This window comes from Mus pahari, chromosome 2 (genome assembly GCF_900095145.1).
Source record: "Mus pahari chromosome 2, PAHARI_EIJ_v1.1, whole genome shotgun sequence".
NCBI classification, from domain to species: Eukaryota; Metazoa; Chordata; class Mammalia; order Rodentia; family Muridae; genus Mus; species Mus pahari.
This window is the reverse complement of record NC_034591.1, coordinates 153,970,725-153,978,077: the sequence shown is the minus strand read 5'-3', so window position 1 is coordinate 153,978,077 and position 7,353 is coordinate 153,970,725. Positions and strand designations below refer to the sequence as shown.

The 7,353-nt window shown below is 34.9% G+C and overlaps 1 non-coding gene across 1 annotated transcript; it reads right to left on the bottom strand.

The window, feature by feature from the left end:
- Nucleotides 1–295: 295 nt before the first annotated feature.
- Nucleotides 296–358, bottom strand: LOC115063464. Its single transcript, XR_003843339.1, has one exon. It is a non-coding gene; the product is annotated as a U7 small nuclear RNA (small nuclear RNA).
- Nucleotides 359–7,353: the final 6,995 nt, after the last annotated feature.

The following is a 7,353-nucleotide window of genomic DNA, read 5'->3' as shown; positions in this document are numbered from 1 at the left end:
CTTCTTCTTCTTCTTCTTCTTCTTCTTCTTCTTCTCTCTCTCTCTCTCTCTCTCTCTCTCTCTCTCTCTCTCTCTCTCTCCTCTCTCCTCCCCTCCCCCCACTCTGTCTGTCTGTCTGTATTTATGTCTGTGTTCTGCTCTGCTCTAGACAGATTTTTCTTGCTATTCTAAAAACTCTGGTTGAGACAGCTCTCTGCTAGTAAAAAAAAAAAAAAAAAAAAAAAAATTGAAAAACTAACGGGGATAGCTCATAGGTTTTTCTGACCAAAGTAAGAAAAGCTGTTATAAAATATTATTTGGATCATCTGACCAAATCAGAAATCCTCCTAGAAAAATTCTTGAAGAACTGTTTTCACTCTCCAGAGATTTCCAGACAGCTCAGCTCTTTCTAGAGAAAAAATCGAAAGAACTACTATTACTTTTTCTACCTCATCTCATGCAGACCAAAAGTCCTGATATTTATTTAAATATCAATTAAATCATTTATTCCAGCTTTCCTTTTGATTACCCTATGAATCAGCATCTCATGAACCCAGCATCCTAATTCTTAGGAAACAGCAAGCACACGTTTTCTTTTAGCACTGTAAAAGAGTTCAGAGATGTGCTTGCCTCTGGTAGGCACAGATGATGAACTAGCTCCATGAGACCCTGTTCTAAAATTACCATTTCTACCATACCTGGACCTTGACTAGCTGTGTCCCAGGTTGACCTTGAACTCAGGAATCTGCCTGCATTTGTATCTTTCTGACAAGCTGGAGCTGCCTTTGTTCCTTTATATTCATGAAGCCTTTCATAATTCATATTGCATCCTTATATTTTTGCATAGTCAAGAAATTATATATTTTTTAAACTCATGATTTTAGAGTTCTTTCCACAGCCTTAACTGCTGTCCAGAGTTTACCTTTTTGCTGAAACAAACCAAGCCCTGGACTCCTGGACTCTTACAGTTTCTAATTATTATGGAGTCATTAGCATTAACAGAGAGAACATTCCTCAGAATAAAAGATTGCTCCGCTGCTAGTACTGGTTCCAGAAAATATGTACATTATTACACAAACTAGCCATATGACCACAGCAGCCAACCACACTCATGGGCTCACACTAGGGCCCTGTTTCAGGAGCAGGAACCATGTCACTCTGTCCCTACCAAGGCCACACCAGACTCAAAAGTTAGTACAAAAAGAAATTAAATCTTTAATTTTGATCTAGCTTCTAATCTCCAGTCATCACTTTTCCCTTATTTTATATATGGATAAAATGAAAAGGTTTAATCTATTGCTTTTTATCTATTAATTATAAAGTCCCAATGAGATGAGAGGTCTTCTATGTAAAACATCAGTCACTGAAAAATAAACAAAACACAGAAAAAAAAAAAAAAAAAGGAAAAAGCATCGGCAGGGAGAGCCATTCTGAAAATTAATCAGGATATAAGTCTTACATTTTAGCTAAGTTTGCTTCTGTCACTCAAACAGGTTATAATGTTCAAGGTTGGACTGTGATCTATTGCTGAGTTGGTAATGACAGTCAAGTTTGCCAACACAATCAGAGCACTACATTATCTAAGTCATTGCTCTGTAAAGTGTTCTGGGATACCTTGACTCTGAAAGGCTATAGATCAAGTCTATTGTATTTTATTCTATATGGTGCCTGACTTTGGGCAATGCATATTCAACAAGATGAATAAAAGGACCTCCAGTTGTACTCTATTAATGTGTGCAGGCATGCACTCTCAATGCAGAATATAGGTCCAACTTGAGCTAAAAAGAAAGAAATTATATTTCAGAGAATCTCAATCCTGAAGGTAGAAACATATGTCTAATATATACCCTAAAATAATCTTTGCTAAAGATAGTCCTATCTATCGTCACTCAAAAATCCACAAGAGATTGCTTTCATACAAGAAAGATATATGAAGACAGTGAATACATGAGACTCATGAATGCTTTATACCACATTCCTGACATTGCAAAAATAATGAATTAATGAATGAATGAATGAATGGATCAATTCTTCTATCTAGATTATATCATTGTAAGAGTCTAAGCTTGTTATTTTCAGTTTTTTAGTTAAATAATTTGCGTGAGTATGCCTATAGGTAGCAAGTGCCACAGTGTGTGATATACAGCATGAGTATCTAGGACAACTTTCAAGAGTCAGTTCCCTTTCTTTATTTTATTGGTCCCAAGGGTCAAAAAGGACATTGGATCCTCAGACCTAGAGTTACAGCCAGTTGTAAGCCACCCAACATACTGGGAACCAAACTCAGATCAGCAGTTTATGAGCCATCTCAAAGAAGTTACCATGGTAATCAATTTTGTTGTTGTCGTTTGTTTGGGGGAGGAAAAATGTAACACAGAATAGCTATGAACTATTAAGTGTTGTCTTTTAGAAGAAATGACAGTTTATTTTTCTATAGAGGCACGTTAAAATATATGCCCAAACTGCAAAAGTACTTTGTTGTTAAGTTTTCCCTAAAAGTAAACTACACATAAAAACTGAATAGTAGGTTATGTGTAGACACAAAACAAATATAATTATGTGCACACAACTATATAATCATGATGCAAAATGACTTAGTGTTTTCATCTTAAGGAATTAAAGATTGTTCTCAGCTCATCTTTTTATTTTGAGATATTACGTTTCTGTCTACCTTTATGAATCAGTTACTAGATTCAAAAGATATTAATTAAATAAATATCCATACTGTATTCAGTTCTGAAGAAGTACAACTCTTATGAGTGCTTGGCTCATTTAATATATACACAGAAAAAAAAAGAATAATTAAGTCACTATAGGAGGAAATACACTCTTTTATTTACAGGGTACTATGCATATCTTAAAGTATTAGCTCAGGCATTGAGAGTAAAAAGCTGCAGTTTCACAGAAGAAACCCCTTTTCTTACTCAAAAGAGAGAATTAAATAAGATGTTAGTGGAATGAATATAGAAAATCAGAGCACACTTGTCCCCACCAGCCTCCTTTCAGCAACTGTTCATGCTGATAATTCACTAAGAAGCACACAACACAAAGACACAGACATTTCTACGTTTTAGCTTATCACCAAGACCTGGAAATGTGTGTCTTAATTATTCAAAAGTTGACAGTCTGATGTAGATTTAAAATAATGATCTTCTATGATAGTGCATATGTATTGTTTTGATTTTACTTCAAATCATGCACAAGAATACTCAGATATATTTAAATATAACAACTGTGAATTTTGAAATATTTCAGTTTGCCAAGTCAAATAAAAGGATGAAATCACTAAGAACATCACATACTTAAATAATTCTTGAAAATATGCTGCTTGTTCTAAAGGGGGAAATAGGAAATGACAAATATCATGGCATTAAATTAAGCCCCTCTGTACAGCAGAAGATACTAGTTAAGGGTGAAACAAACAAACAAACAAACAAACAAACAAGGGAGTCTGGCAGAGGACATCACAGAATTTATATCTGAAAAATATGTAAAATATATAAAGAATATTCATGAATCAATGGCATAAAAACTTTATACAGTCTAATAAAAGTAGGCAGAACACAAACATTAAGTTCTTAAGCATATGGAAATCTCAATTATTCATCAGGTTAATGTAAATATCAATTAAAATTTAATGTGTGTTGGCATAAAAAGTAGACAATAAGATGAAAAAAGAAAATCTCAAATTGGGGCATAAGATGTAGTCACAAGCTTTGCACATCAATGGAAAAGTAGAAACTTTCACAACTACATGAAATTACATTGTATTTATTAAACTTCTTTAGACCAACTGGGTAACACTAAAGTTCTAGTTTTCAAATCTCACAACCAATTAAATATGTTCACCAACTTCATGTCAACAATCACTTTAAAACAACATCTTTGTTAATAGCCATTACTGGGGAAAAAAAAAAAAAAACTTAGTGGATTGATGTGACAGTCATAATTCAGGTCCTTTACTAAGGATGAACCATGTAGATGAATCATTGGCACAAAAGAGAACATGACTTTTTTATGCCTTTATACACAGGATGAAAGAGAATGAAATAATTCTATAATATTAAAATTCTGATGATCACTTTCCTTCAGTGACTATGAGAGGCTGGGAATGTGACTGCATTTCCATTGTGAAAATTCATCTTGTTAGATCTTATGAGTGAGACATTTTCACCTGTGAATGTCTGGCTTTGTTCCAAAGAGGCATATATAAGATAAAGAATATACATGAGTAATCCATTTGAAGGCCACCTAGTACTTGAGATTTTAATCAACTCTCTGGAATACATATGCTTGTTTATTAACACTCATATTTTAAGAAATGCATTCATGCCAACTACAAGTAGAAAGGTATGATTTTTCAAATTATCTAATATCTTGCTAAAACTTGTTAAACTCATTTTGCTTCTGCTCAACTGAGGTACTGCAAGGTACCACAATGTGAAACATTTACATGTATTTAGAAATGTATCTCTTCAGTCAGGTGTCACATTGTGTAGTCCCCTGGCTTGTTAAAACAAACTACACAACTTTGTACAAAAACAACTGAAGTTTATTATCTCATAGATTGAGAAGACAAAAGTATCTAATCAAAATGGTAACACAATTAGTTGGTCCTGATGCCTAAAATCTCCTGTTGCATCTGCAGAGGAAAGGTTTTCTACGTCCTTCCTCTTCAGGCTCATCATTCCAATCCCTGCCTTTGTTGTGACATTATCTTCTCTCTGTTTCTGTGTCTGTAACAGTCTTTTACTTAGAACTTAGTGACAACAGTAAGAGTTCTTTCCCCAAAGCACAAGGTTTGTGGTTACTACTTGTGCATATCATAGTGACAAACCACTCTTCAGATTTTTATAGATTGAGAGAAGCTGTTGCAATAGAAAAACACAGTGCTGTGTGGTATAAACGAGGTTGTCATGAGAGTGAAGGAATGCATAGAAATTATCAGAGGATAAAGACATATTATCTAACACAAAATAAGTAGCAAGATGAGAGTGAATTAATTCCTGAGTTTTAAAATATGACTGTGCTGTGACAGAGAATCCACTTGCTTTGATTTATATTGTATTCAAAGAAAATACTGTATTGTATTGATGAAAAAACAAGCACCCACAACAAAGTAAAGACTTAGAATTAAAAGAAGAATATTCCAAATGGAAGAGGTTATGTGTTATGGAGACAAGGGACTGAAAATCTAAGCTGAAATAACTCAATATGGTAGTGAGTCTTTGTATAAGGAGCATTTTGGTGTGTGGAAATTATGAGTCAAGTGCTCACCTGGCATGCATAGGCCATGGGTTCAGTTTCCAGCACTGTAGGGGTGTAGAAGACCAGAGGATTAGCATTTAAAGGTCTTCCTTGTCAATACAATGAGTCTGAGTTCATATCAAACTGTAAGATCTCTCTCAGACTTCAATACATGAAATTAACTAATGTAATAAATAAAAGATTCAAGTAGCGCTTTGTGTCTATCTGTCCCTCATTCTGTATGATCTAAGTAAAATAGAGACATTAAGAATTGTCTTTTGCTTTTTGTTTGTTGTTTGTTTGGAATCAATTTCTTTTTGTCAGACTCTTGTAAACACCATGATGAAAAAATAAGAAAATTAACAAGTTATTTGTGTTCTATCCTCAGAGGTTGTTCTGTGTGCTCAGGCTAGATATAAAAACCTTTCAAACCATATAAAACTGGTAAGGTCATTGGGCCATTCATTGAACTATTGGAGAGTTAATGTGCTGTTGAATGAAGACAAAATGTGAAGTATTTAAAGGAGAATGAATTGAATATCCCAAAGCCAGAATAATTCCTTTATTCTTCTCATTCAAGCTTTAAATTATAATACTAAAAAGAAAAAAGGGAGGGGGTGATATGAACTTAATAGCCCTGAATCCATTCTTTTTTTTTTTTTTTTAAAGATTACCTTTTAATTAATTTATTTGTATATGTGTTTCTGTGGTGTGTATGTGTGAGAGAAAGGAGATATGCTGATAATGCAAGTTAGTTGGTAGCATGCATGCTAAGGATGCATAAATCCTTGGTCTTGGTCACCAGCATCTATCACAAGTCTGAATGTAGTAGTTCATGCCTGTCACCTCAACCTTGGAGAGGCAAAGGCACAAGCTTAAAAGCTTCCTGTGACTTTCTGCTGTATAATGAGTTGGAGGTCAGATTGGACCACATAAGTTCATGTCTAGAAAAAAATGTTAAAATGTTATATAAATACAAACTTTGGTATATAACAATATAACATTTTGAGTTCAGAAGTCTGGACTCAGTTACTGCTTTGTAACCTTTCCAAATGGTTGCTTCAATCATAGTCTCTTCCTTATTGCTTGATTGTTTCCACTCGATGAATGTCCTGTAGCTTATGTACTAAGCCACCAAAGGACATTTGAGTTATTTCCAGGCTTTGAAAATTGCAAAGAATTGCTATGTACATTTGTGGCAGCTCTTTTCCTTTTCTGGAGTAAATAAACTGGACAGTAATTGTGGGAAAATATCTAATAGTCTACTTTGTAGAAAGCCTTGAATTGCTTACATCAACTAAGGAAAGACAAAAGAACTTTCACCTTTTTCGTGGGTGGAAGGAGGAAAAAGTGTGTTATAAACAAAACTAAACAAGTGTATCAGACATCAGTTATTAACTCATGTATTAAAATATCTGCAATTTTGCTGTAGCTGCTGTTCTGTTTTTTTCCTTTGTTTTATATTTTTTGACTATTTTGAAAAAACAAAGAGGACCTTTGTACACATTTCTTCTCTGCAATGAAAGTCACAACTTTGGTTACCAGAATGTTTTCAGGGATCATGGTGGGGAAAAAAAATCTCTTTGGATTCTGGTGGGTTCTGATTCCCTTCATTTTGATCTGAGGTTGGTTGTCAGCCATATTTATGGAGCATCTCTGACAGAACTCTACCTGTGGCTGATAGGAATGTGTATGAATGGCATCTTGGCATCAACCAGCAAATTGCAGTACTTCCTGTGGGCATCCTGCTTGTTTGCTCATAACCCCAGAAGTGTTTATCTTTTTTTTTTTCAATTTTTTATTAGATATTTTCCTCATTTACATTTCAAATGCTATCTTGAAAGTCCCCTCTATCCTCCCCCTGCCCTGCTCCCCTACTCACCCACTCCTACTTCTTGGCCCTGGTTTTCCCCTGTAGTGGGACATATAAAGGTTGCAAGACCAAGGGGTCTCTCTTCAAAATGATGGCTGACTAAGCCATCTTCTGCTACATATGCAGCTAGAGACATGAGCTCTGGGGGTACTGGTTAGTTCATATTGTTGTTGCACCTACAGGGTTGCAGACCCCTTCAGCTCCTTGGGTACTTTCTCTAGCTCTTCCATTGGGAGCCCTGTGTTCCATCCAAT